This window comes from Schistocerca cancellata, chromosome 3 (assembly GCF_023864275.1).
Source record: "Schistocerca cancellata isolate TAMUIC-IGC-003103 chromosome 3, iqSchCanc2.1, whole genome shotgun sequence".
NCBI classification, from domain to species: domain Eukaryota; kingdom Metazoa; phylum Arthropoda; class Insecta; order Orthoptera; family Acrididae; genus Schistocerca; species Schistocerca cancellata.
In genome coordinates this window covers 678,361,837-678,386,659 of record NC_064628.1, presented here as the reverse complement: position 1 = coordinate 678,386,659, position 24,823 = coordinate 678,361,837, and the positions used below count along the sequence as shown (strand labels likewise).

The following is a 24,823-nucleotide window of genomic DNA, read 5'->3' as shown; positions in this document are numbered from 1 at the left end:
AACTTCCGCGACACAGAGCAAAGTGCCCGGCAGACCACACTGAGCCGTTGTAGTAGGACATTGGTGTAACGTTTAGTCTCGCGTGCCTCACACTGTGCAATGAAAATAGCCGGAAGACCGACGTAGGGGGGGGGGGGGGGGGGAGAATGTAAAAATGGAAATGAGCGTTTGGCGTCGTAGGGCGGGAGGCCCCTTACGGGGCAGGTCCGGCCGTCGTGGTGCAGGACTTATTACATTGGACGCCATATTGGGAGACCTGCGCGCCGAATGGGGATGAAATGATGATCAAGACAACACAACACCCAGTCCCTTCGCGGAGAAAATTCCCCGACCCAGCTGGGAATCGAACCCGGGCTCGTATGACGGCAATCCGTCACGCTGACCACTGTTTTTTTCTTTTGTTCGATATAGTTCGTTGCGTTTGGTCTTGGCGGACGTCACAAGACATCCGTTCACGTTGATCGTACATTCCTTGACTCAGTTTTTTCATTACAGAGAGCACGCAGCTCTCTGACCGAACACGCTGAGCTACCGTGGCGGCGACCACTCAGCTACCGGGGGCGGACGAGGAGAGTGTAGAAATCTATAGTATATGTGAAATTCAGAATTTTACACGACTATGCAGTAAATACAGATTCTAAATTTCACGCTTGGTACGAGCTAACAATGTACAAAAATGCAAAAAGAAATGTCATCTACCAAAGCTGATACACATAAAAAAGAAATGCGCTGCCCAAAATTGGTAAGATCTGTTTCCGAGAGAGCTATTTTGGTAAAAAGAATTTCGCTGCGTTCAATCGTTGCAGATCTTTGACATGATTAGTTTGAAAACGATTCGCGGGCGGGTAAAACTTCGCTGGTGTCAAAGTTATGAACTTCACTCGGGATAAAAATTAAGAACAAATTTTACACATGTGTTGAGACGTTATGAACATATATACCACACGCGAATTACATATTTCTTTTACGTGATTTACATAGGACATAGAGATTTCACAGCGATTTTCTATCGCTGCGGAAACCGGAGTGTGTTGTGCTGCCTGCAGGCAGTATTTGTTGCGAGAGCCACACAACTTTGGGCAATAGCGCCACCCTCTATCTGTTTGCGGAGAGGAAGAAGATCCAAACCGTACATTTCCACAATGTACTTGGATCGCGTATCGCATAAACGTACTTGCAAGTAATCTTTGGGCTGTTAGTCATCAGTTCCCAAGCAGCCTCCAAACTTTGTTGGCATCCAACGATATTGCAACGTATAACGTACAGTTCGAGTCCATCAAGAGTACCTACATCAAGATAGAGCTCCCTGTGCTGCTAATCTAATGTTCCTGGCAGTTAGCATTCCAGGAGACGACCTACGCTCAGTTAACTATATACCTACGTGCTACGCTGAAGAATATGGAACGGTCAGCCTCTAAATGCATGTCACTATGTACATCCTATCTGTACGTGTCTGAATATGGCTGTAATACACAACCATGGTTCTTGTAAACTGTTCTCCTGTTGAGACTAGATGATACTTACTGATCTGCACAAATATTCAATTCTCTACCCGCCGTTTTTGAAACAAGAACTTATGAAGAACATTTTATTGTTGATTTATACATATAGTCAGTAATGTGAATTGAGAACACCACCAGTGTGTACCATCGCTGATTTATCATTTCTTATTGTGTTAATAAAAAATGGTTCAAATGGCTCTGAGCACTATGGGACTTACCTGCTGTGGTCATTAGTCCCCTAGAACTTAGAACTACTTAAACCTAATCAACCTAAGGACATCACACACATCCATGCCCGAGGCAGGATTCGAACCTACGACCGTAGCGGTCGCGCGGTTCCAGACTGTAGCGCCTAGAACCGCTTGGCCACTCCGGCCGGCTACTGTGTTAATAGTAGGTTTTTTATAGTATAATACCTGCGTTCCATTTTCGTCTCGTTTACTCGTTTTCGTATACTCTGTAAATCTTGTTTTATGTTGAATCATGCTATGTTACATCGTACCAGGGTACGACTGGAATAATATCTACAATGAATTTAAAAAACCAATTGTAATATAACGTTTCCTGTGATTAGCTGGCTATATGGGCACTTTACAGCAGCCAATAAATTTTAGAAAAGTGGCTGAGTAGAGAGCATGGAGATGAAACGCGGGCACAATGAGGGCTAATTTCAAGGCCCAAACGACATACTTGGGGTGCCAAGCTGAGAGGGGCGCTATAAGCGTCCAAGTCCAAATATTGTATACAGGGTGTATCGCAGTTAGTGGCGAGAACCGACAAGGGTGAAAGAATACGATAGCAGTAGCAGAAACCTTCGAAAATCATGGGTCCAGAAACCAACCTTCTGTGTGATTACTGTGAAGTGTGATTAGGAGGCTCCACCGACTACAGTATCAAATTTTTGGAATTTGAGGCCAATTAGAAGAGAACTTGATGGAACAGTTTACATTTCAAACACATTTATATTAAGCAGGACAATGTTTCATATTGAAGTCAGTGTGGCTAATAACCACATAGCCACATATCCACAATTATCTCGCAAACGGCTAGGACTGAGGACGGTGGTTATCGTTGAAACAACCTGTTTTCGGCTACATCGCTGGCAGAGGTAAAATACAGGGAGCGAAAGGCTATTTACAATTTGTACAGAAACCAGATGGCAGTTATAAGAGTCGAGGGGCATGAAAGGGAAGCAGCGGTTGGGAAGGGAGTAAGACAGGGTTGTAGCCTGTCCCCGATGTTATTCATTCTGTATATTGAGCAAGCAGTAAAGGAAAAAAAAGAAAAATTCGGAGTAGGTATTAAAGTCCATGGAGAAGAAATAAAAACGTTGAGGTTCGCCGATGACATTGTAATTCTGTCAGAGACAGCAAAGGACTTGGAAGAGCAGTTGAACGGAATGGATAGCGTCTTGAAAGGAGGATATAAGATGAACACAACAAAAGCAAAACGAGGATAATGGAATGTAGTCGAATTAAGTCGGGTGATGCTGAGGGAATTAGATTAGGAAATGAGACACTTAGAGTAGTAAAGCAGTTTTGCTATTTGGGGAGCAAAATAACTGATGATGGTCGAAGTAGAGAAGATATAAAATGTAGACTGGCAATGGCAAGGAAAGCGTTTCTCAAGAAGAGAAATCTGTTAACATCGAGTATAGATTTAAGTGTCAGGAAATCGTTTCTGAAAGTATTTGTATGGAGTGTAGCCAGGTATGGAAGTGAAACATGGACGATAAATAGTTTGGACAAGAAGAGAATAGAAGCTTTCGAAATGTGGTTCTACAGAAGAATTCTGAAGATTAGATGGGTAGATCACATAACTAATGAGGAGGTATTTAATAGAATTGGGGAGAAGATGAGTTTGTGGCACAACTTGACAAGAAGAAGGGACCGGTTGGTAGGACATGTTCTGAGGCATCAAGGGATCACAAATTTAGCATTGGAGGGCAGCGTGGACGGTAAAAATCGTAGAGGGAGACCAAGAGATGAATACACTAAGCAGATTCAGAAGGATGTTGGTTGCAGTAAGTACTGGGAGATGAAGAAGCTTGCACAGGATAGAGTAGCATGGAGAGCTGCATCAAACCAGTCTCAGGACTGAAGACAACAACAACAACAACAGTTTAACTTAAATGTTACACCGCTCAAAATAATCAGTTCTGAAATAAATGAGGTTTTGTTTTTTATTCCTATTACTTCCTGTGAGAAACGTAAAAATGAAACAAAAATTTAAAATTTTTGAGTCAGTTTAAGGACAAAATATTAGAGTAACCAGACAAACGAAAGAAAACAGTCTCTCACTGTTTATTTCTTTTCTTGAAAGTCATAAATGATTGAATACTACAAGAAGATCATTAGCATTCTTCCGTCGATTCCAATTTTATGAAACTCTGCTCAAAAATCGTGTTGTAATAGGATATCATACCACGGTTTGGGCGTTAGGAGTAGTCAGTGCCATAGGATGAAAAGTGTGGTCCGTTTCCTAGAGCTACAAGCAGATAAAGGCATATTATGTACACACAGGCGGCATATCAGCTGCTATTTTTATTGTATACTGAGTGTGAAGTTTTGTTAAGTTTTGTAATTTATTACTGTTGCCATAATTTTCTTCCTCTTTTGTTGTTTCATAGAAATAGCAGACGAATTTTTCATCTTTTCAAGCAAATGAAACAGTGTAATTCAACCCTACGTATTTTGTAAAAATATTTCCAGGCTAGGCTTGGTGCCATTCTGTATAAGGACAACAGCGAGAAATTACCGTATAGACTAGGTGGGGCAAGTCTTGAGCACTGCACAAGACACGCATATCTGTAACAACGACACGTGGCAACAGCGACGTTATTGCCTCGACAATGCTATACCACTTCTTATGCCCTGTGTTTGTTATCCCTTTCTGTCGGCATTGTTATTTCGCACCTTTTTAAAAAAAGGCTTATTTAAAAACGAAAAAATTTACCGCTTCTGCTATGGCTAATTGATATTTCCGTTTCTTTACTCAGTTATTGCTAAAAAATAAGAAATTACTTGTTACAACAAAGACCAAAAAAAATGAAAAACGCTGTTATTCAGAACTAAAATACTGGTATCGGCTTTAACCATCCGTTTGCCTGATTTTTTATTGGAACGTTTTTGCTTCTGTTGTTGTATACATTCATATGTGTCAGTTTTTGCTGTTAACTGTGATCACTCTACATATATAACAACAGCATTCTTAATATAATGTTAATAAATGAACGAATAATAAATTTCGTGTGACTCAGAGCTTAGTGCAAACATTTTCATCTGATGCCATTTCATTCCAAGGCACATCAGTTTAAGTTGTTGCTGACACCAGTGCTCTGATCCAGTTCCACGGCGTGATTTCTTTTTCGTACCACATACAAATTTGTGTTATTCTTTCCTGTCGCATAATTAAAAATTCTGACCTTCTTCGTCAATTTTCAGCAATATTCAGGGAAAATTTCCTAAAATTCCATTACTTATTCGTGAGTTTTCTTCGCATTTAGTAAACGAGTTATGCAGCTCAACAGCATTTCATGTTTAACATATAAACATAAAATTAGATTAATTCGTATGTATTTCTGCCACCAGTTATAATTATTTGTAGAGCCGTCCGGGTTGGCGGAGCGGTTCTAGGCGCTACAGTCTGGAACCGCGCGACCGCTACGGTCGCACGTTCGAATCCTGCCTCGGGCATGGATGTGTGTGATGTCCTTAGGTTAGGTAGGTTTAAGTAGTTGTAAGTTCTAAGGGACTGATGGCCTCAGAAGTTAAGACACATAGTGCTCAGAGCCATTTGAACCATAATTATTTGTAAGCTATAGAGTTAAAAAGTTCCATTACTAAACTTAATCTGTAGATTTATATTTTCATTTCCACCCAGTTTAATACGTAGCAAATTTTACTGAACCTGGAGCAACACAACAGCTTTAGTTCACCCTGGTTTCAGGAACAGCTTTTAATGATCTCAGGAACTGTTTTTCTTTCAATATTTAGCACGGTAACAAGATTTCATAAAATTATTTCTGTTACGAAAGAATGACTTCGTAAAAACTGACTTTAAAAGAAAAAAACCGCCTCATTGTCACGATCACATGATTTGGATTGACTTTTAACCACTTAACATAAAATCCCGTGTATACTCGTTTTTTAATTCTCACGAAATAATAAAACACCGAGTATACTCGGGCTTATCATTTCAGACTAACACGCGTTCTATCTCGTGTTTTGGCAGTTCTTTGATATTTTCGGTAGATGTCAGTGTGGTGTGTTACTATGAAGTGTATATTTCTGGCGAGAGATGTCTCTGAATCAGGCAGTTGTACTAGCGGTTACTCTACAATCTGTTTTTGCAGTTTGCCAGTTATTTCCTCACGTTTTATGAAAATGGAGAGTGAAGATGAGTTTGATATTGAATTTAGTGGGTCTGAGAGTTCTGAAGATAGCTATGAAGAGAGTTCGGAAGAAGGAAGTGATAAATCAGTTTCTTCTCTGAGTGTGACATTGCGAGCGCCAGAGTGTGGTACGAGATAGATCCATTTAAGCCACTGCCACCTGCTCCACCACGTTTTCCTTTTACAGGTAAACCTCAAATTAATTGTGAACCCTGTATTGAAGATGTCTTGCATTATTTTAGACAGTTCATTGATGACGGATACATGCAAATTTTGGTTACCGAGACCAACAAATACGCAACACAAACAAACGTTCCGGCATGGAAGCCAACAACAATTGATGAGATGTACATATATCAGATGTACTGGACAAAAAGAGCTACATTAGCCACACAAATTTTTAGAGAGGTTCTACCATTCAAGAGGTTTGTCCATTTGAAGAAGAACTTACATTTTTCGGACAGTGGAACCTATAACGCAGAAAGCCATCCACTACCCAAACTAAATAAGTATGGCCTATTGTGAGCTACCTGTCGGCTAAATTTAGAAACAGCTGTGTTCCAGAAAGAGATGTCACCGTAGATGAAAGCCTGCTGTTATATAAAGGGCGACTGGGATGGATCCAGTATTTGCCGCTCAAGAGAGCTAGGTTTGGCATAAAAACATTCATGTTGTGTGAGTCACAGACTGGATATGTTTTGTCCCTAATTATTTACGTTGGCAAGGGCACTACATTTGAGGAAGAATACAAGGATCTGCCAATGTCGTCACAAATTCTAATGACACTAATGCAACCCTTGCTAAATATGGGATACTGCTTGACTCTAGATAATTATTATAGTTCTCCCCAGCTTGCTGACCTTGTGCTAACAAAAAGAACGGATAGGTATGACACCGTGCGTCCTACAAGAAAAGAAACGCCGCCTTCTTTCCGGACCAAGAAACTGAAGAAAGGGGAGGTTGCAGCATTCCAGCGAGGTAAACTGACTGCACTGAAATGGAAAGATAAAAGAGACGTCTGCATGCTGTCCACTATCCACAATGCAGAAATACAAACACGGAAAGTAAGAAACAAATATATTGCCAAACCAGTGGCTGTATTTGCTTATAATGTCACAGTGGGGGGTGTGGATGAAGTTGATCAGCACGTCCCAAACAATCCATTGCCACGCAAGAGGGGTAAAAAGTATTACAAGTAGATATTTTTCGTGTATTGGAATTACCCTTTGTGCTACATAAAAAAACGTGGGGGAAAGCTCACTGCCCTTGACTTTCGCGTGGCTGTCGCTGAACAGCTCATTGCCAAACATCAGGGGGAGGAATGTTCACCCAAAGCAGCGGGCCGTCCATCAGCAAAATCAACCCCAACGCGACTTGTTGGACGTCATTTTCCATCTACGATTCCTCCGACCGAGAAGAAGGAGAAGCCAACAAGAATGTGTAGGATGTGCAGTATTGTGCGTGATGTCAGAGGGAAGAAGGCACGGAGGGAATCGAGATACGTGTGTAAAGACCGTGGTGTAGCTTTGTGTATTGATCCTTGCTTTAGGGTATTTCACACAGCCACAAAAATATAAACAGTGGCTCTAAATTTTAATGGTTAGTATTGTTGTTCACTTTTAGTGCTTCGATGCACAGAATTACTGTAATTTTAAGGAGAAAAAAAAAAGGTTAAGCCTATGACTAGTATACTCGTGAGTTTAAACCAGGGGCTATTTAGAGATGAAAATGTCCATTGTTAAGCACCTAAAAAATAATTTCATTGTTACTGTCATTATTGTGCTTCACTGACTATTTCATTTTGGCAATAAAAAAATTAGTTGAAAAAAAGAACCATCATATTGTAAATAATACATATGTTGAGAGGTTAAAGATCTTACCAAGAACGCAAGGAGAAGCGACTACTGTCTGAGGCAGGGGCGAGGTCGAGGTGGGCGAGCTCGGCGGGAGAGGGGCACGGGGTCAAACGATATGTCGCTTGTGCGGAGAAATGTTGTCGGAAAGCCCAGGACGATCTGCAGGCTCCAGCGTGAGGCCGGAGGGAATTGAGGCCCCCAGTGTCGAATAGGCGCAGCGGCGCGCGTCACTCACAATTCCGCGGATTTTCGCGGTGCGGCGGACGGCCGTTTGGTGGTCCACTCTAGCGGCTGGTGGTGGTGGTGGTGGCGGCGGTCTGCGGCCGGTGTGGTGGCGGGCGGCTGCAGCTGGCCGAACGGCGCGCGGCGCACCGCGGAAACGAGCGGACTGTGGTCGTAGCCCACGCATGTGCGAGGGCAGGCGTACTCTGTGACGTCACCTGTGCCCTCCGTGGCGGTGTGCTTCCTTTACCGATGAACGCATTTGCGTGTTACAGGAGACTGTAAGCAGCAGCACAATCATACGATGGTCACTCCAAAAGAAATGCACACTATTCTTGTAAAAATACAGTTTTCATTCTGACGGTGTGTGAAAGTATTACAGTGTGCAGATACATCCTTCCCGCTTGTTTTCAAACTTAGTTCAACCTGTTCCCGTGAGTGGCGCCGTCACAGCATGTCTTCAAGACGGCTGCTTCACTTGGCGTTCGTCAGAAGCAGTGATCTCTACACTACCCAGATGTTGAACTTCAGCTATCTGATCGTGCCAGCCGTAGATTCTCGTATTTAGTTTCTTGCCAAACTACAACATGGCTGCTACGAAATGTTACTAGAACATGAAAAGAAAATACTTTTCGATTCCGCTCCCACATCAGCCTATTACATCACGTGTTGACATGAAGTTCGAAACAAGAAATCAGTCTGCAAAGCTTTGTCACGTACAGACTGATGGAAATTTGTTTGACAAAATACACCGTGGCGGATGATGCACTTGAGTCTGCAGACGCACTGTAGCTCTATACTCAGAGGCCAGACTTCTACATCCAGGTTGTATAGAGATCACTGGTCAGAAGCAACTTGCTGTCATCTATATTCCTGTGATCTGGAAACGAGACAGTGGGAAACATCCACAAGAGGTTGAAAAAAGTGTATGGAGATGCTACTGTCGATCGCAGCACAGTTAGTCCGTGGGCAAGCAGGTTACGTGATGAAAGCGGGCACGGCAATATTGAGGATTGTCCTCGCAGCGGCAGGCCTCGTACTGCACGCAAACTCCAGACAATGTGCAGAGAGTTAACGAATTGGTGACTGCTGACAGACGCATCACAGTGAACGAATTGTCACGCTACGTTGGGATAGGGGAAGGAAGTGTTTGCAGAATACTGAAAGTGTTGGCGTTAAAAAAGGTTTGTGCCAGGTGGGTTCCCAGGATGTTGACAGTGGCTCACAAAGAAACAAGAAAAACAGTATGCAGCGAACGAACTTCTGCAACAGTACGAGAATGGCGGAGATGAATTTCTTGGAAGAATTGCGATAAGTGATGAAACATGGCTCCATCGTTTTTCACCAGAGACAAAGAGGCAATCAATGGAGTGGCATCATGCAAATTCACCCAAGGAAAAAAATTCAAAACCACACCTTCTGCTAGAAAAGTTATGGCTACGGTGTTTTTCGATTCCGAAGGACTCTTGCTTCTCGACATCATGCCAAGTGGAACCTCCATAAATTCTGATGCATATGTGACGACACTGAAGAGACTTCCAGCTCGACTGAGTCGTGTTCGACCACATCGGCCAAAGCAGGATGTTTTGCTGTTGCACGACAATGCACGGCCACATGTCAGTCAAAAAACCATGGAAGCGATCACAAAACTCGGACGGACAACACTGAAACACCCGCCTTACAGTCCTGACCTGGCTCCATGTGATTATCATCTCTTTGGGAAACTGAAAGACTCTTTTCGTGGAACAAGGTTTGAAGATGATGACTGCCTTGTGGACGCTGCCAAACAGTGGCTCCAACAGGTTAGTCCAGAATTTTACCATACGGGTATACGGGCGCTGGTTCCAAGATGGCGTAAGGCAGTTGAGAGGGATGGAAATTATGTGTACAAATGAAAATATTGTTCCTAAAGGATGTATCTACACACTGTAAAACTTTCAAACATGTAGAATAAAAGATGGATTTTGAAAAAAATAGTGTGTATTTCTTTTGGAGTGACCTTCGTATTTCTTGGCTCCCAGTATTATCCTTGCATCAACAACTGAGTTTCTTTTTTTTCATGGATGTATTCTAGTCTCCCTCTACAGTTTTCACCCTCTACAGCTCGCTGTTGTACCATAGAAGTTATTACCTGATGTCTTAAGAGGTATCCTGTTTTCTATCTCTTCATTTTGCCAGTTTTATTCATTTATACCTCTTCCCACTCATATTTGCGGAGAACCTCCTCTTCCCTCAGCTTAGCAGTCCACTTAATTTTCAAAATTCTCCTGTAGCACCCCATCACAAATGCGGCGATTTTTTTCTGTTCCGGTTTACCACCACCACTTTTATTCTCCGTGTCTACCTATTTGTAGCCATCTGCCGCTAGAGGGCTCCTAATTGCAGCGTCTAACATGGCGGAGTGTCACGTCGGTGTGTGAGCTAGTGCGTACTCGACTATCGAATTCGAAGAGTTCGTCCTCACACTGAGCATCGCCTCCTTCAGCAGGACAACGCCAGACCACACACAGCCGCTGTGACATCTGCAACAATCCGACGCCTCGGGTTCGCTATCACAATTACTCCCATAGAGAGCCAACCGGTTTTATCTGTTTCCGAAACTTAAAGAACTCCTTCAGGGACTTCACTTTGATAGAGATGAAGCGGTGCAAGAAGTTGTTGGTTGTAATCCGTCACCAGAGTTAGACATTCTACAGTGACGGTGGCAACGCACTGACCTCCCATTGGGAGAAATGTGTTCGTTGGCAGGGTAACTATGTTAATAAATAAATATGGAGGCATAAATAGCAAATATGTAGAATGTTAATAAAGTTTATTGATTTAAAAAGCTTTAAGAGTCTTCAAACAGAAAATTCAGACACATTACTTTTTAGCAAGCCTTTGTAATTCCTTTTCAACTTCACCTTCTGTTCTTACTGTGATTATTTGATCTTCAGCAGGTAATACTAGCATAAAATTGTCACGTATTATAAAGTAGCCTTACCTTATGAAGATTTCATCTTCATATGCAGGGTGTAACGCACATAAATGCAGATATTTTTTATATGTGCTGCATTAGTATGTACAAACATCAATCTGCTGGTTGTTTTATGTCTGTATCGAACAGTCTTCCCACAAGCATATCACAAACTTTACGACCTGATGTTTTCTGCACAGTCGTACTGCACCACAAAGTGGAACACGCCTGTCAGTATAGACTAACCGTTTTGCGTCCTTGCATCCACACTTCAATACTTGACAAGGTGCACAGGGGAAAAGAAGCATTCATATTCGTAGCTTACTCCTGCGACGTATACTTGGAGATACTAACCAACCTAAAAGCATACAAGTTATAATGGCTGTAATTATTAGTCTGCAAATGACTTAAATACTGATGTAATGCTTTTTAGTACACTTTTCCTCACTCACCCACAGAAACATATGCATTTATACGCCTTACACACTATACTAAATAATATCGGCACGAGTGAACTTTCTTATCTAACTTCTTCGTTCATGTTGCTCGTAAGATTACCAGCTGTAATCTATGCATGAATATCAAGAGCTCAGATGGAAACCCAGTTCTAAGCAAATAAGGGAAAGCAGAAACGTGGAAGGCGTATACAGAGGGTCTATACAAGGGCGGGAGCAATGAAAGACGTACGTCGAAACAAGGCCCCGGGAGTAGACAGCATTCCATTAGAACTACTGACACCTTCGAATAGCCATCCCTGACAAAACTCTGCCATATGGTGAGCAAGATGTATGAGACAGGCGAAATACCCTCAGACGTCAAGAAGAATATAATAATTCCAATCCCAAAAAAGCAGGTGTTGACACATGTTAAAATTACCGAACTATCAGTTCAGTAAGTCACGGCTGCAAAATACTAACACGAATTCTTTTCAGACGAATGGAAAAACTGCTAGAAGCCGACCTCCGGGAAGATCACTTTGGATTCCGTAGAAATGTTGGAACACGTGAGGCAATACTGACCCTACGACTTATCTCAGAAGATCGATTAAGGAAAGGCAAACCTAAGTTTCTAGCATTTGTAGACTTAGTGAAAGCTTTTCACAATGTTGACTGGAATACTCTCTTTCAATTCTGTGGCAGGAGTAAAATACAGGGAGCAAAAGACTATTTACAATTTGTAGAGAAACCGGATGGCAGTTACAAGAGTCGTGGGGCATGAAAGGGAAGCAGTGGTTGGGAAGGGAGTGAGACAGGGTTGTAGCCTATCCCCGATGTTATTCAATCTGATATTGAGCAAGCAGTAAAGGAAACAAAAGAAAAATGCGGAGTAGGTATTAAAATCCATGGAGAAGAAATAAAAAATTTGAGGTTTGCCGATGAGAGACAGCAAAGGACCTGGAAGAGTAGTTGAATGGAATGGACAGAGTCTTGAAAGGAGAATATAAGATGAACATCAACAAAAGCAAAACGAGGATAAAGGAATGTAGTCGAATTAAATCGGGTGACGTTGAGGGAATTATATTATGAAATGAGACACTTAAAGTAGTAAATGAGTTTTACTATTTGGGGAGCAAAATAACTTGTGATGGTCGAAGCAGAGAGGAAATAAAACGTTAACTGGCAATGGCAAGAAAAGCGTTTCTGAAGAAGAGAAATCTGTTAACATCGAGTATGTATTTAACTGTGAGGAAGTCGTTTCAGAAAGTATTTGTATGGAGTGTAGTCATGTATGGAAGTGAAACGTGGACGATAAATAGTTTAGACAAGAAGAGAATAGAAGCTTTCGAAATGTGGTGCTACAGAAGAATGCTGAAGATTGGATGGGTAGATAAAATAATTAATGAGGAGGTATTGAATAAAATTGGGGAGAAGAAAAATTTGTGGCACAGCTTGACTAGACGAATGAATCAGTTGGTAGGACATGTTCTGAGGCATCAAGGGATCACCAATTTAGTATTGGAGGGCAGTGTGGAGGGTTAAAATCGTAGAGGTAGACCAAGAGATGAATAGACTAAGCAGATTCAGAAGGATGTAGGTAGCAGTAGGTACTGGAAGATGAAGAAGCTTGCAGAGAATAAAGTAGCATGGAAAGCTGTATGAAACCAGTCTCTGGACTGAAGACAACAACTACAACAACAATCGATTTTGCTCTTATATCGCTATCCCTAAACAGTGTTCTTACTGAATTAATGAAGTATGAGATTAGTTTTCATCTTACTACCGTGCCATAAAATTCACTATTTCAATATAGTTCAGATACTTTATCATAACCGAAAAAACTTACACACAGCTTATGTGTGTTGAATCAGGGTTCAAAGACAGGGCCTAGCCTTTCACGTCCAATGTCTACTGAACTGCGCAGGAACAACTCACGATCCGCCTTCACAGTTTCACTTACGGCAGTCCGTCATTCCTAAGTTCTCAACTTTTTACACTCGATAAATACATGATAATTCGGTGAGGTACATTCTCTCCGCTGTTTAGTGAGCTGGAAAATTGTGTGAATGTGTATAGTTCCTGGCTTACAAGTTAAGAAGCTGTCAGGACTTCCTAACTTTTCGGTTACTTGCAATAAAAGATATCTAATACAATAAGTTTAAAAATTTTAACACTCGTATTGATTTAAAAGATAGACTGGTTACCGGCTAGAATTATATGTTTTATTATCTTTCCTTTTTTTACAGTCATCCATTTAAAAATCACAACGATCCACTTGGGCTCAACACAACGATTTTCGATTATATTGGATTGAAATCGAATCGAAGGCCATTTCGTTAACTGTCTGGCTGTTTTTGCTTTTTCTTGAGGGAAAGTACTCGTTTTGCAATAAATTAAACGCTGAAAAATTTTGACATCTGTCTCCATAGCATTTGACCAGGTCTATGGCACGAAGATGAAACTTTGGTTAAAAATCATGTAGAAGACCCCGCCCTACCTACTAAATACTAGATTCCAAGAAGGAATTTATACGATTTACTTTACTTCAAAGGGAAAAATATAATTTAAATTGATCGGAATGCGATAAATTTTGATGAACCGAATTTTCTGCTGTATTAAAAAATATTAAAGTTTAACGTACCATTAACATGTAAGTAATAGGCAACACTTATAAGATGGAACTTTCTAAGAAAATGAGAGTTTTTAAGTATGATACGTACTGATAAAGCAGAATACAACGAAAACACTCGCGGAGAGATTTTCCAGAAATTAAAGTTAAAGACATAGGAAGGAGTGTATTTCTTATACAGAACTGGTGTCCTTGCCGGCACTTATTTAGATGAATTTTTATGACTACTTCTGTTTCATCTCAGGTATAAAACTTAAAAGGGTATTTTCATATACACACATCAAAAAAAGTTTTGAATGACTTCGGTTCCGAGAGTTCCGTAACCTGTACAGGAAATTGGAATAGAGATCAATATAAACATCATTTCCGCTCTTTTAATTGCTCATGAAAACCACACATTGAATGTTGTGCCACCATACAGCGAGAGCTTCAGAGGTGGTGGTCCAGATTGTTGTACACACCGGTACCTCTAATACCCAGTAGAGCGTCCTCTTGCATTGATGCATGCCTGTATTCGTCGTGGCAAACTATACACAAGTTCACCAAGGCACTGTTGGTCCAGATTGTCCCACTCCTCAATGGCGATTCCGCGTAGATCCCTTAGAGTGGTTGGTGGGTCACGTCGTCCATGAACAGCCCTTTTCGATCTATGTCAGGCATGTTCGATAGCGTTCATGTCTGGAGAACGTGCTGGCCACTCTAGTCGAGCGATGTCGTTATCCTGAAGGAAGTCATTCACAAGATGTGCACGATGGGGGCGCGAATTGTCGTCCATGAAGACGAAGGTCTCGCCAATGTGCTGCCGATATGGTTGCCTTATCGGCCAGAGGATGGCATTCACGTATCGTACAGCTGTTACGGCGCCTTCCATTACCACCAGCGGCGTACGTCGGCCCCACATGATGCCACCCCAAAACAGCAGGGAACCTCCACCTTGCTGCACTCGCTGGACAGCGTGTCTAAGGTGTTCAGCCTGACCGCACTATTCAACATGGTGACGTTGCTGTCAGGCTTCCTCCGAGCATAATCCGTAGGTAGCGGTCAGCTACTGCAGTAGCAGCCCTTGGCCAGCCTGAGCGAGGCATGTCATCGACAGTTCCTGTCTCTCTGTATCTCCTCCATGTCGGAACAACATCACTTTGATTGACCCCGAGACGCCTGGACACTTCCCTTGAGAGCCCTTCCTGGCACAAAGTATCAATGCGGCCACGATCGAACCACGGTATTGACCGTCTAGGTGTGATTGAACTACAGACAACACGAGTCGTGTACCTCCTTCCTTGTGGAATGACCGGAACTGATCGGCTATCGGACCCCCTGCGTCTAATAGGTGCTGCTCATGCGTGGTTGTTTACATCTTTGGGCGGGTTTAGTGACATCTCTGAACAATCAAAGGGACTGTGTCTGTGATACAATATTCACAGTCAACATCTCTTCTGAGAACCGGGGTGATACAAAACATTTTTCGATGTGTGTATTTCTATAACTCCTCGCACACTGCAACATCATTCGCGAATTCTCATTGCGTCGTGACCCATTGCGTATCGTTTGTAACAACTATTATTTCTTCCATTAGTAAATACTCTTTGCTGCTATTGAAGTAACTGCCTATGAGCCTCTAACCAGTCCGCAGCTACAAGTACTTCTGTTAGCTATTGTGTCACACAATAAGCAGAATATTAACGATACCGCCAGGGAAGTGCACGCAGCAAATTCCTGCTTCCGCCTTTTATGCACAGTACTGGACAAATGCATTTGAATCCACTAGTTATTCCTCGTAATAGCGCCACCCACAAAGCAAACAGAAGTTGGGTATTCAGAACTGAAAGTCAAATAATCACTTGGTAATTGCCCTAAATTAACAGACATTAGTACTGCTCGCTATTTACGTTGCTCTAATTGTTATTTCTACGCGGCGTTACAGCCCACCATGCATTTTAGCATTCTCTTTTCCTTCTACGCACGTATGTGTTTACACATTCAACAATACATATGGCTAGTTAAATTCTTTTCGCCGTTCCAAAATTATTCACCCATGATGGAGATCGCTTCAAAGAAGCATCGTACAAAACAGGATATCTTCATTGTTCGCACATTAATCCTCAGTTTATGAATAGTTCGGTATTGAAACTTTTTGCTCCCTGCCATATTTCAGATATAACGCAAACTTTTATTTGAAAACTACATGTCATCTACAGAAAGCACTATGTGTTAATTCTTCTCTTCCCTTTATTTCTCTTCTCCATCCAACGTCTTTCAGTGCACTAGAAAAAGTATCTCATCGAATGGTTTAATGACTTAGTTGTATGATTTCTGTATATTTTTCATTTCAAGACGTTAACTTTTGTGTGAGTAAAAAAATATGTATATTCATACCTGATCGATCGCTCCCCATCATTTGGAGTCCCGTTATCTACGCTACAGCAGCACTGAAAGTAAACTACGAAGGCGGCTCTACAAAGCAGAAATATTTACTTTTTGTTGCGCAAAACTTATATACTATACTTCCCAGTCGTACTTCACTGAAGCACACAGTCTGCATCATGGTATTAAGAATTATTTCTAACAGACGCTGGCTGCCAAAGAACTGGAGCACCCAGAAGAAGGGGAGGAGGAAACAAAATTAAACTTCCCATGTTGAGAGAGTATTTCTCAAACAGCGCAATACACTGGTTCGACAACTACCTCAAAACCAGAAGTCAACAAGTCATTTGTGGGTCGGAAAAGTCATCATGGAAAAACGTGCGCTCTGGAGTTCCCCGAGACTCCGTCCGTGGTCCATTACTCTTCTCAGTGTACATTAATGATACTTCTTCAGTGATTCACTCCTGCAACTACCATCTATATGCCGACGACATCCAACTGTACATAAGTGCAAGCCCCAAGAACATTGCTGACGCAGTAGCGAGTATGAACGCAGATCTTTGCTCTGTTTCTCGATGGGCACAGAACCTAGGTCTGAAACTAAACCCCAAGAAATCCCAGCTCATACTTATATCTCATCCAAAGTTAATCAGCCGGTATTTTCGCGAAACAGTCCCTCAAATACTCCTCAATGGTACCCAACTACCATACCAAAAAACAGTAAAAGACCTTGGAATAATCTTGGATGAACACCTAAACTGGGAAGAACAAACAGTCACAGCTTGCCGCAAATCGCTCTCCTCCCTATATGCAATTCAAAAATTTAGAAAAATATTTCCAACCCAAGTTAAATAAAAATTAGTCCAAACACTAGTCTTGCCTAATCTTTACTACTGTGATGTAGTTCAACACGGCACAAATAGTGAACATTTGAGATGCCTCGAGCTAGTGATGAATGCTTGCGTTAGATACGTGTGCAATATTCGGTTGTATGATCATATCAGTCCTTCATACTCCCAGCTAGGTTGGATACGCCCACATAAGGCACGCGATCTCCATACGATGTGCTTACTTCATCGATTTCTTAGCCACTGGTGCCCCCAATACTTATCTTCTCACATTAAACACCTATCATCATTCCACAATCGCAATACCAGATCGGATACGTCTAGCATCTTGGCTGTACCTTTACATAACACAAAATTTTTCTCCGTGTCATTCTCCATCTCAGCCATACGACTATGGAACGCGCTCCCCTGTGATCTGCGTCTTATCCAGAACCACTCAACATTCAAGAGGGAACTCAAAACTTACATATTACGGACGGTATAGCCACCATTGTTGTGCCCCTCTCATCTCTTTCTTTCTCCTTTACATCACAGCTTCGAATTTTACCATTCTATTTCTCTTCCTCTAACCTATCTACCTCTTCTATATCTCTTTCACCCCATTCTATCGTCTTATGTCTCTGCTCGATGAGAATAACTCACAAGCTGCAGGAACATAACGAGAAAATTCCCAACTAGCAATAGGACTGACATTCATAAAAGAAAAATATGTTTACTCTCATATACATAGTCATTACTATTATTATTATTATTATAATTATTGATTATTATAATTATTTTTTTGATTGTTATAATTATCATTGTACTACTGTTATAATATCTATTTATTTCTTTAACATTAATACTGTATAACACGTTATATGTCCTTAATGTTCTGTAGAAACTGTAATTCGTTCAATCTGAGTATGCCTGGTTCGGTGTTAATGAGGGCCTGAAGGCCCTAATCTTGCCAGGTAAAATAAATGCATAAATAAGTAAATAAATATTAACGATTAAAAATCGAGTCAGTCGTATGAAGAACTTGGCAACACGAGCCCACTTCTTAGTATAACGTGTAGCTTATCTGGTCTATATTCATGCACTGATTTGGTTGAGAAGGTGTCATAAAGCCATTGTATTCTCTCCCGAGGAAAACTGGCCCACATAACTGTTGTAAATGGTCCTTTGTATCCTGAGCCGGCCGCGGTGGCCGTGCGGTTCTGGCGCTGCAGTCCAGAGCCGTGGGACTGCTACGGTCGCAGGTTCGAATCCTGCCTCGGGCATGGGTGTGTGTGATGTCCTTAGGTTAGTTAGGTTTAAGTAGTTCTAAGTTCTAGGGAACTTATGACCTAAGATGTTGAGTCCCATAGTGCTCAGAGCCATTTGAACCATTTGAACCTTTGTATCCTGGATACTGACACTGAAGGAGATGACGTTCGAGCTGGTTCCACACGTATGCTATTGGGAACAGATCTGGAGATCTTGCTAGCCCCGGGAGTAGCCCAAAATCAGACAATTCACAGGACAAGTGAGGCCTGTAAGCCAGCATTGTCCTATTGAAAAATGGCACCACAATACTGTTGTATGAGGGATGACACGTAAGAACGTAGCATGTACGTGACATATTTTTATGCCTTCACGGTTCCCTCAAACACTACCAGGAGTGACCTGCAGTCGTACCTTGACGTCAGGAGTAACTCCGTTGAAGCTCTCCAAAACATTGGAAGAATGGAATCTCTGCTCAGGACCCCCGCATACTCGTCGACGATAATCATCCGTTGTATCCGCCCCGATGGCTGAATGGTCAGCGTGACGGACTGCCGTCCTAAGGGGCCCGGGTTCGATTCCCGGTTGGGTCGGGGATTTTCTCCGTTCAGGGACTGGGTGTTGTGTTGCCTTCATCATCATTTCATCCCTATCCGACGAGCAGGTCGCCCAATGTGGCGTCGAGTGTAATAAGACCTGCACCAAGGCGGCCGGACCTGCCCCGTACGGGGCCTCCCGGCCAATGACACCAAACGCTCATTTCCATTTCCATCATCCGTGGTAGTGGAGAACTGCAATTCGTCGCAGAACACAATGCACTATTCAGCAGCAGTCCATGCTCCCAGTGAAGTCATCGCGCTAAACGTAGCTGTTTGTCTGTGGTATTAGCGGCAGTCTAACGTGGGACGGTAATTCCCTGGTTCGGCTGGGATGATACATAATGTTGCACGGAGTCCATTACGCGTTCTCGGATGACGGGAGCAGATGCAAAGCGCTTACGATGTGTTTGGTCCATTTTTGCGTTCTGGTGTAGTCGAACGGAATTTAACAATGGATACCTCTTCCCACATGCAGTCCGCGGTGGGCCACAGTCACATCTAAATGCCCCAGAAATTTGGATATTGCACTATTCGACCAGCCGACAAAATGAGACCAACAGTGGGGCCCCTTTCTTTTGCCAGGTGCTGACAATGATGTCCAACACAAGTACGTGGCGTGTCGCTGGGCGTATCCTTTCCTTCGCAGTGATTACTCACATATGACTTACATAATTATCACGCCTCGTAACAACACTACGTGAACATGAACAACACTGATGCAATCTGGTGGTCATTCTACCTGTCACAGAAAAATGCAACTCTGATTATTCATATACCCGCAGATGGTTGGTACGTGTATGTAGCTACACTCACATACGACTATGTCTTCTAGGGGCTTCGCTTTAGTTGTCAGGTGGTGTACATCGAATAACCTAGTGCAATTCACTACTGCCGCACCGCTCGGGTAGTCCAGAGTTGTTGTCGACTGCAGAAAATATCTCCGTCATTTTCATTCGCCCAAATCGGTACTGGAACTGGAAGCCATAAACAGCGCAGTGCACTATAGTTGCAAGTTACCGTAGCAACTCTTTATCCGCTTTATCACTGACGTCGCTGTCTACTTGGAAATGCTTACTGCATATCTTCAGGTGATTACCAGACGACAGAGAGCCTCAAACCTCCTCGGGCTGCGCATAAACTGCCCGTATTAAGCAAGTCGCATCCATATTCACCTCCAGCATTACTGATGCAGAATCTTCCACCGGTTTCGACAGTACTTACCCAGCGCCGTTGCTCATCAGCGACGCGCTTCTTAATATCACTGATACCTTACAGAGGACATTAATCTTTCATGAGTTCACATATTCATGTAAATGTATACTGTCTCCACTTTTTTGAACCCTACTTCTCTTTTCCTTATCTCCTCCTCTTCACCGAGAGAAGCTCGAATATCTGCAACCCTGGTCATTAGAAACATTTTTTCTTCAGCCTCTCTCTTTCGTAAGTGTGTCACTGTCCATGATTATATATCAATGAACTAACAGTGTTTTACATCTCCAAGGAAAATAAGATAAAGGTTTAATACCTCTTCAATAATGATGTCGTTAGAGACGGTACAAACGATCTCGGATTGAGGAAGTTCAGATGGTTCAAAAAGCTCTAAGCACTTTGGGACTTAACATCTGAGATCATCAGGCCCCTAGTCTTAGAACTATTTAAACCTAACTAACCTAAGGATATCAAAGACATCCATGCCCGAGGCAGGATTCGAACCTGCGACCGTAGCAGCAGCTCTGTTCCGGACTGAATTGCCTAGAACCACTCGGCCACAACGGCCGGCGATTGAGGAAGGAAATGGAAGTAAATAGTCTGTGCACTTTTCTGAGGAGTGACTTCGATGTTTCCATATGCGAAAAACTTAACTCTTGATGGATGTAACGGGATCTGAACTACGGGCCCTCCCCCCCTCCCTCCCCCTGCCCACGAATTCAAATCAGTATCTTACCAGTGTGTCACTTCCATCGGACCTTAAGGAAAGTAATGGCAACTGATGACTCCAAGAAATGTCTGAGCAATGTCTGTAAGCGCTATAGTCAGCGATGGATGACATCTGTACTGCTCGTTAGCTCACATTCTTAAAATTAGCGAACGCATTTCTCTGTGTTCCAGGCCAATTTAGTAGGTGCTAAGTGACCACAGAGTTACTGACCGACTGAGTCAAAATGCTCTCCAGGAAGATGAGAAAAGCTTTCCACCATTAAAGTGTACGGAGAGTCATAATTAAAGTTCATCACTGTGGATGCAATTACACGAGACTTGAACCACGGTACACAATTTATTTAGCACTACGTTGATGACGTCATTATTTTCGCTTCCATACGAGGGACATTTAACGAAAATGTAATGAATAAGACAATCCCTAAAGCCGAACTGCCCATGTATTAAAATTTCGAAAAATTAGTACATGGAAACAGTTACAGATATTGTAGTACTTCAGATGAAAGGATAAAGTCTTAAGATATATATACCTCGCCCGACAGTAAAGTGAAGCATCTAGAAGACAGGATCGGACGTTAATGTAACTTCATATATATATATATATATATATATATATATATATATATATATATATATATATATATATATATATATATATATACACCATCGGCTGGTGTGTAATGATTATACACTCCTGGAGAAATAAGAACACCGTGAATTCATTGTCCCAGGAAGGGGAAACTTTATTGACACATTCCTGGGGTCAGATACATCACATGATCACACTGACAGAACCACAGGCACATAGACATAGGCAACAGAGCATGCACAATGTCGGCACTAGTACAGTGTATATCCACCTTTCGCAGCAATCCAGGCTGTTATTCTCCCATGGAGACGATCGTAGAGATGCTGGATGTAGTCCTGTGGAACGGCTTGCCATGCCATTTCCACCTGGCGCCTCAGTTGACCAGCGTTCGTGCTGGACGTGCAGACCGCGTGAGACGACGCTTCATCCAGTCCCAAACATGCTCAATGGGGGACAGATCCGGAGATCTTGCTGGCCAGGGTAGTTGACTTACACCTTCTAGAGCACGTTGGGTGGCACGGGATACATGCGGACGTGCATTGTCCTGTTGGAACAGCAAGTTCCCTTGCCGTTCTAGGAATGGTAGAACGATGGGTTCGATGACGGTTTGGATGTACCGTGCACTATTCAGTGTCCCCTCGACGATCACCAGTGGTGTACGGCCAGTGTAGGAGATCGCTCCCCACACCATGATGCCGGGTGTTGGCCCTGTGTGCCTCGGTCGTATGCAGTCCTGATTGTGGCGCTCACCTGCACGGCGCCAAACACGCATACGACCATCATTGGCACCAAGGCAGAAGCGACTCTCATCGCTGAAGACGACACGTCTCCATTCGTCCCTCCATTCACGCCTGTCGCGACACCACTGGAGGCGGGCTGCACGATGTTGGGGCGTGAGCGGAAGACGGCCTAACGGTGTGCGGGACCGTAGCCCAGCTTCATGGAGACGGTTGCGAATGGTCCTCGCCGATACCCCAGGAGCAACAGTGTCCCTAATTTGCTGGGAAGTGGCGGTGCGGTCCCCTACGGCACTGCGTAGGATCCTACGGTCTTGGCGTGCATCCGTGCGTCGCTGCGGTCCGGTCCCAGGTCGACGGGAACGTGCACCTTCCGCCGACCACTGGCGACAACATCGATGTACTGTGGAGACCTCACGCCCCACGTGTTGAGCAATTCGGCGGTACGTCCACCCGGCCTCCCGCATGCCCACTATACGCCCTCGCTCAAAGTCCGTCAACTGCACATACGGTTCACGTCCACGCTGTCGCGGCATGCTACCAGTGTTAAAGACTGCGATGGAGCTCCGTATGCCACGGCAAACTGGCTGACACTGACGGCGGCGGTGCACAAATGCTGCGCAGCTAGCGCCATTCGACGGCCAACACCGCGGTTCCTGGTGTGTCCGCTGTGCCGTGCGTGTGATCATTGCTTGTACAGCCCTCTCGCAGTGTCCGGAGCAAGTATGGTGGGTCTGACACACCGGTGTCAATGTGTTCTTTTTTCCATTTCCAGGAGTGTATTATGACTGCGGCCCCACATTATGAAAAAATTATTAAATGTCGACTGAACTGCGACTCATTTTCAAGTGTATTAACTGTTTAATTTTACTCCAGCTGGCAACGATATACGTTATCCGAACTTATGCATTTTATTATGTGATCGTACCGTCCTAGGTATAAAAATACTTGAAAATGACTCGTTACAGATGGTTCAAATGGCTCTGAGCACTATGCGACTTAACTTCTGAGGTCATCAGTAGCCTAGAACTTAGAACTAATTGAACCTAACTAACCTAAGGACATCACACACATCCATGCCCGAGGCAGGATTCCAACCTGCGACCGTAGCGGTCGCTCGCACTCGTTACAGAGTCGAAACCGATTTTGCTAGTAAAAATGCAACATAATTGGCAAATGGAGAGCTTGATTTGAATACACTTGCAATCAATAGTTACGGAAACACTTCGACACTTAGAGGTCAAGCAGCCCAGTCAACCCCTCAAGAGAATATTGGCTACAAAAGTTTTACCCAGGAAAGGAGTCTGTACTAAAGGGGCTGCCGTTGTAGTTGCGATACGCTTATGAAACCAGTACGATTTGTGAAGAACGCCGCCTCTAGCGGTGATATATAAGAAGCCGTCGCGCTGCACAAACAATACGTGGAGCGAGCACACGTGTTCCCAGCGAGTCAGTTACCTTTGTCGGCTGGCCTTTCTGGCTAAGGGCCGGCTCGCGTTACAAAGGCAGGGTGCAGCACCGTATAACGAGCAGCAGGGCGCAACCCGCGACCACAGAGCTCCGTGCTGCGACTTCCAGTCCGTCGTTACCGCTCCGAGACACCTGCCACCACATCTCAAAAATAGCGCCCTCCTGTTGCAAGGAAAGGGCGCGGCCTCAGGGCGGAATATTGGCGCCGTGGGAGTGTGCGGAACGGGTAACTCAAACGGCACACGTGCAGCGAGGAATGAAAGGATACACCCTGAAGAAAATAAAATGCAAGCGGGCGAAACAACGAAAATGTACAAAGGAGATACACTACTGGCCATTAAAATTGCTACACCAAGAAGAAATGCAGATGATAAACGGGTATTCATTGGACAAATATATTATACTAGAACTGACATGTGATTACATTTTCACGCAATTTGGTTACATAGATCCTGAGAAATCAGTACCCAGAACAACCACCTCTGGCCGTAATAACGGCCTTGATACGCCTGGGCATTGAGTCAAACAGAGCTTCGATGGCACCCCTTACCATCACGCCGGGTGATACGCCAGTATGGCGATGACGAATACACGCTTCCAATGTGCGTTCACCGCGATGTCGCCGAACACGGATGCGACCATCATGATACTGTAAACAGAACCCGGATTCATCCGAAAAAATGACGTTTTGCCATTCGTGCACCCAGGTTCGTCGTTGAGTACACCATCGCAGGCGCTCCTGTCTGTGATGCAGCGTCAAGGGTAACCGCAGCCATGGTATCCGAGCTGATAGTCCATGCTGCTGCAAACGTCGTCGATCTGTTGGTCCAGATGGTTGTTGTCTTGCAAATGTCCCCATCTGTTGACCCAGGGATCGAGACGTGGCTGCACGATCCGTTACAGCCATGCGGATAAGATGCCTGTCATCTCGACTGCTAGTGATACGAGGCCGTTGGGATCCAGCACGGCGTTCCGTATTACCGTCCTGAACCCACCGATTCCATATTCTGCTAACAGTCATTGGATCTCGACCAACGC

General features: G+C 43.5%; 1 protein-coding gene across 1 annotated transcript in view; it reads left to right on the top strand.

Moving 5' to 3' along the window:
- The window catches only part of LOC126176951 (prohormone-1-like), a 326,878-nt gene that overhangs the window by 224,668 nt on the left and 77,387 nt on the right, over positions 1-24,823 (top strand). The gene's annotated exons all lie outside the window — the stretch shown is intronic.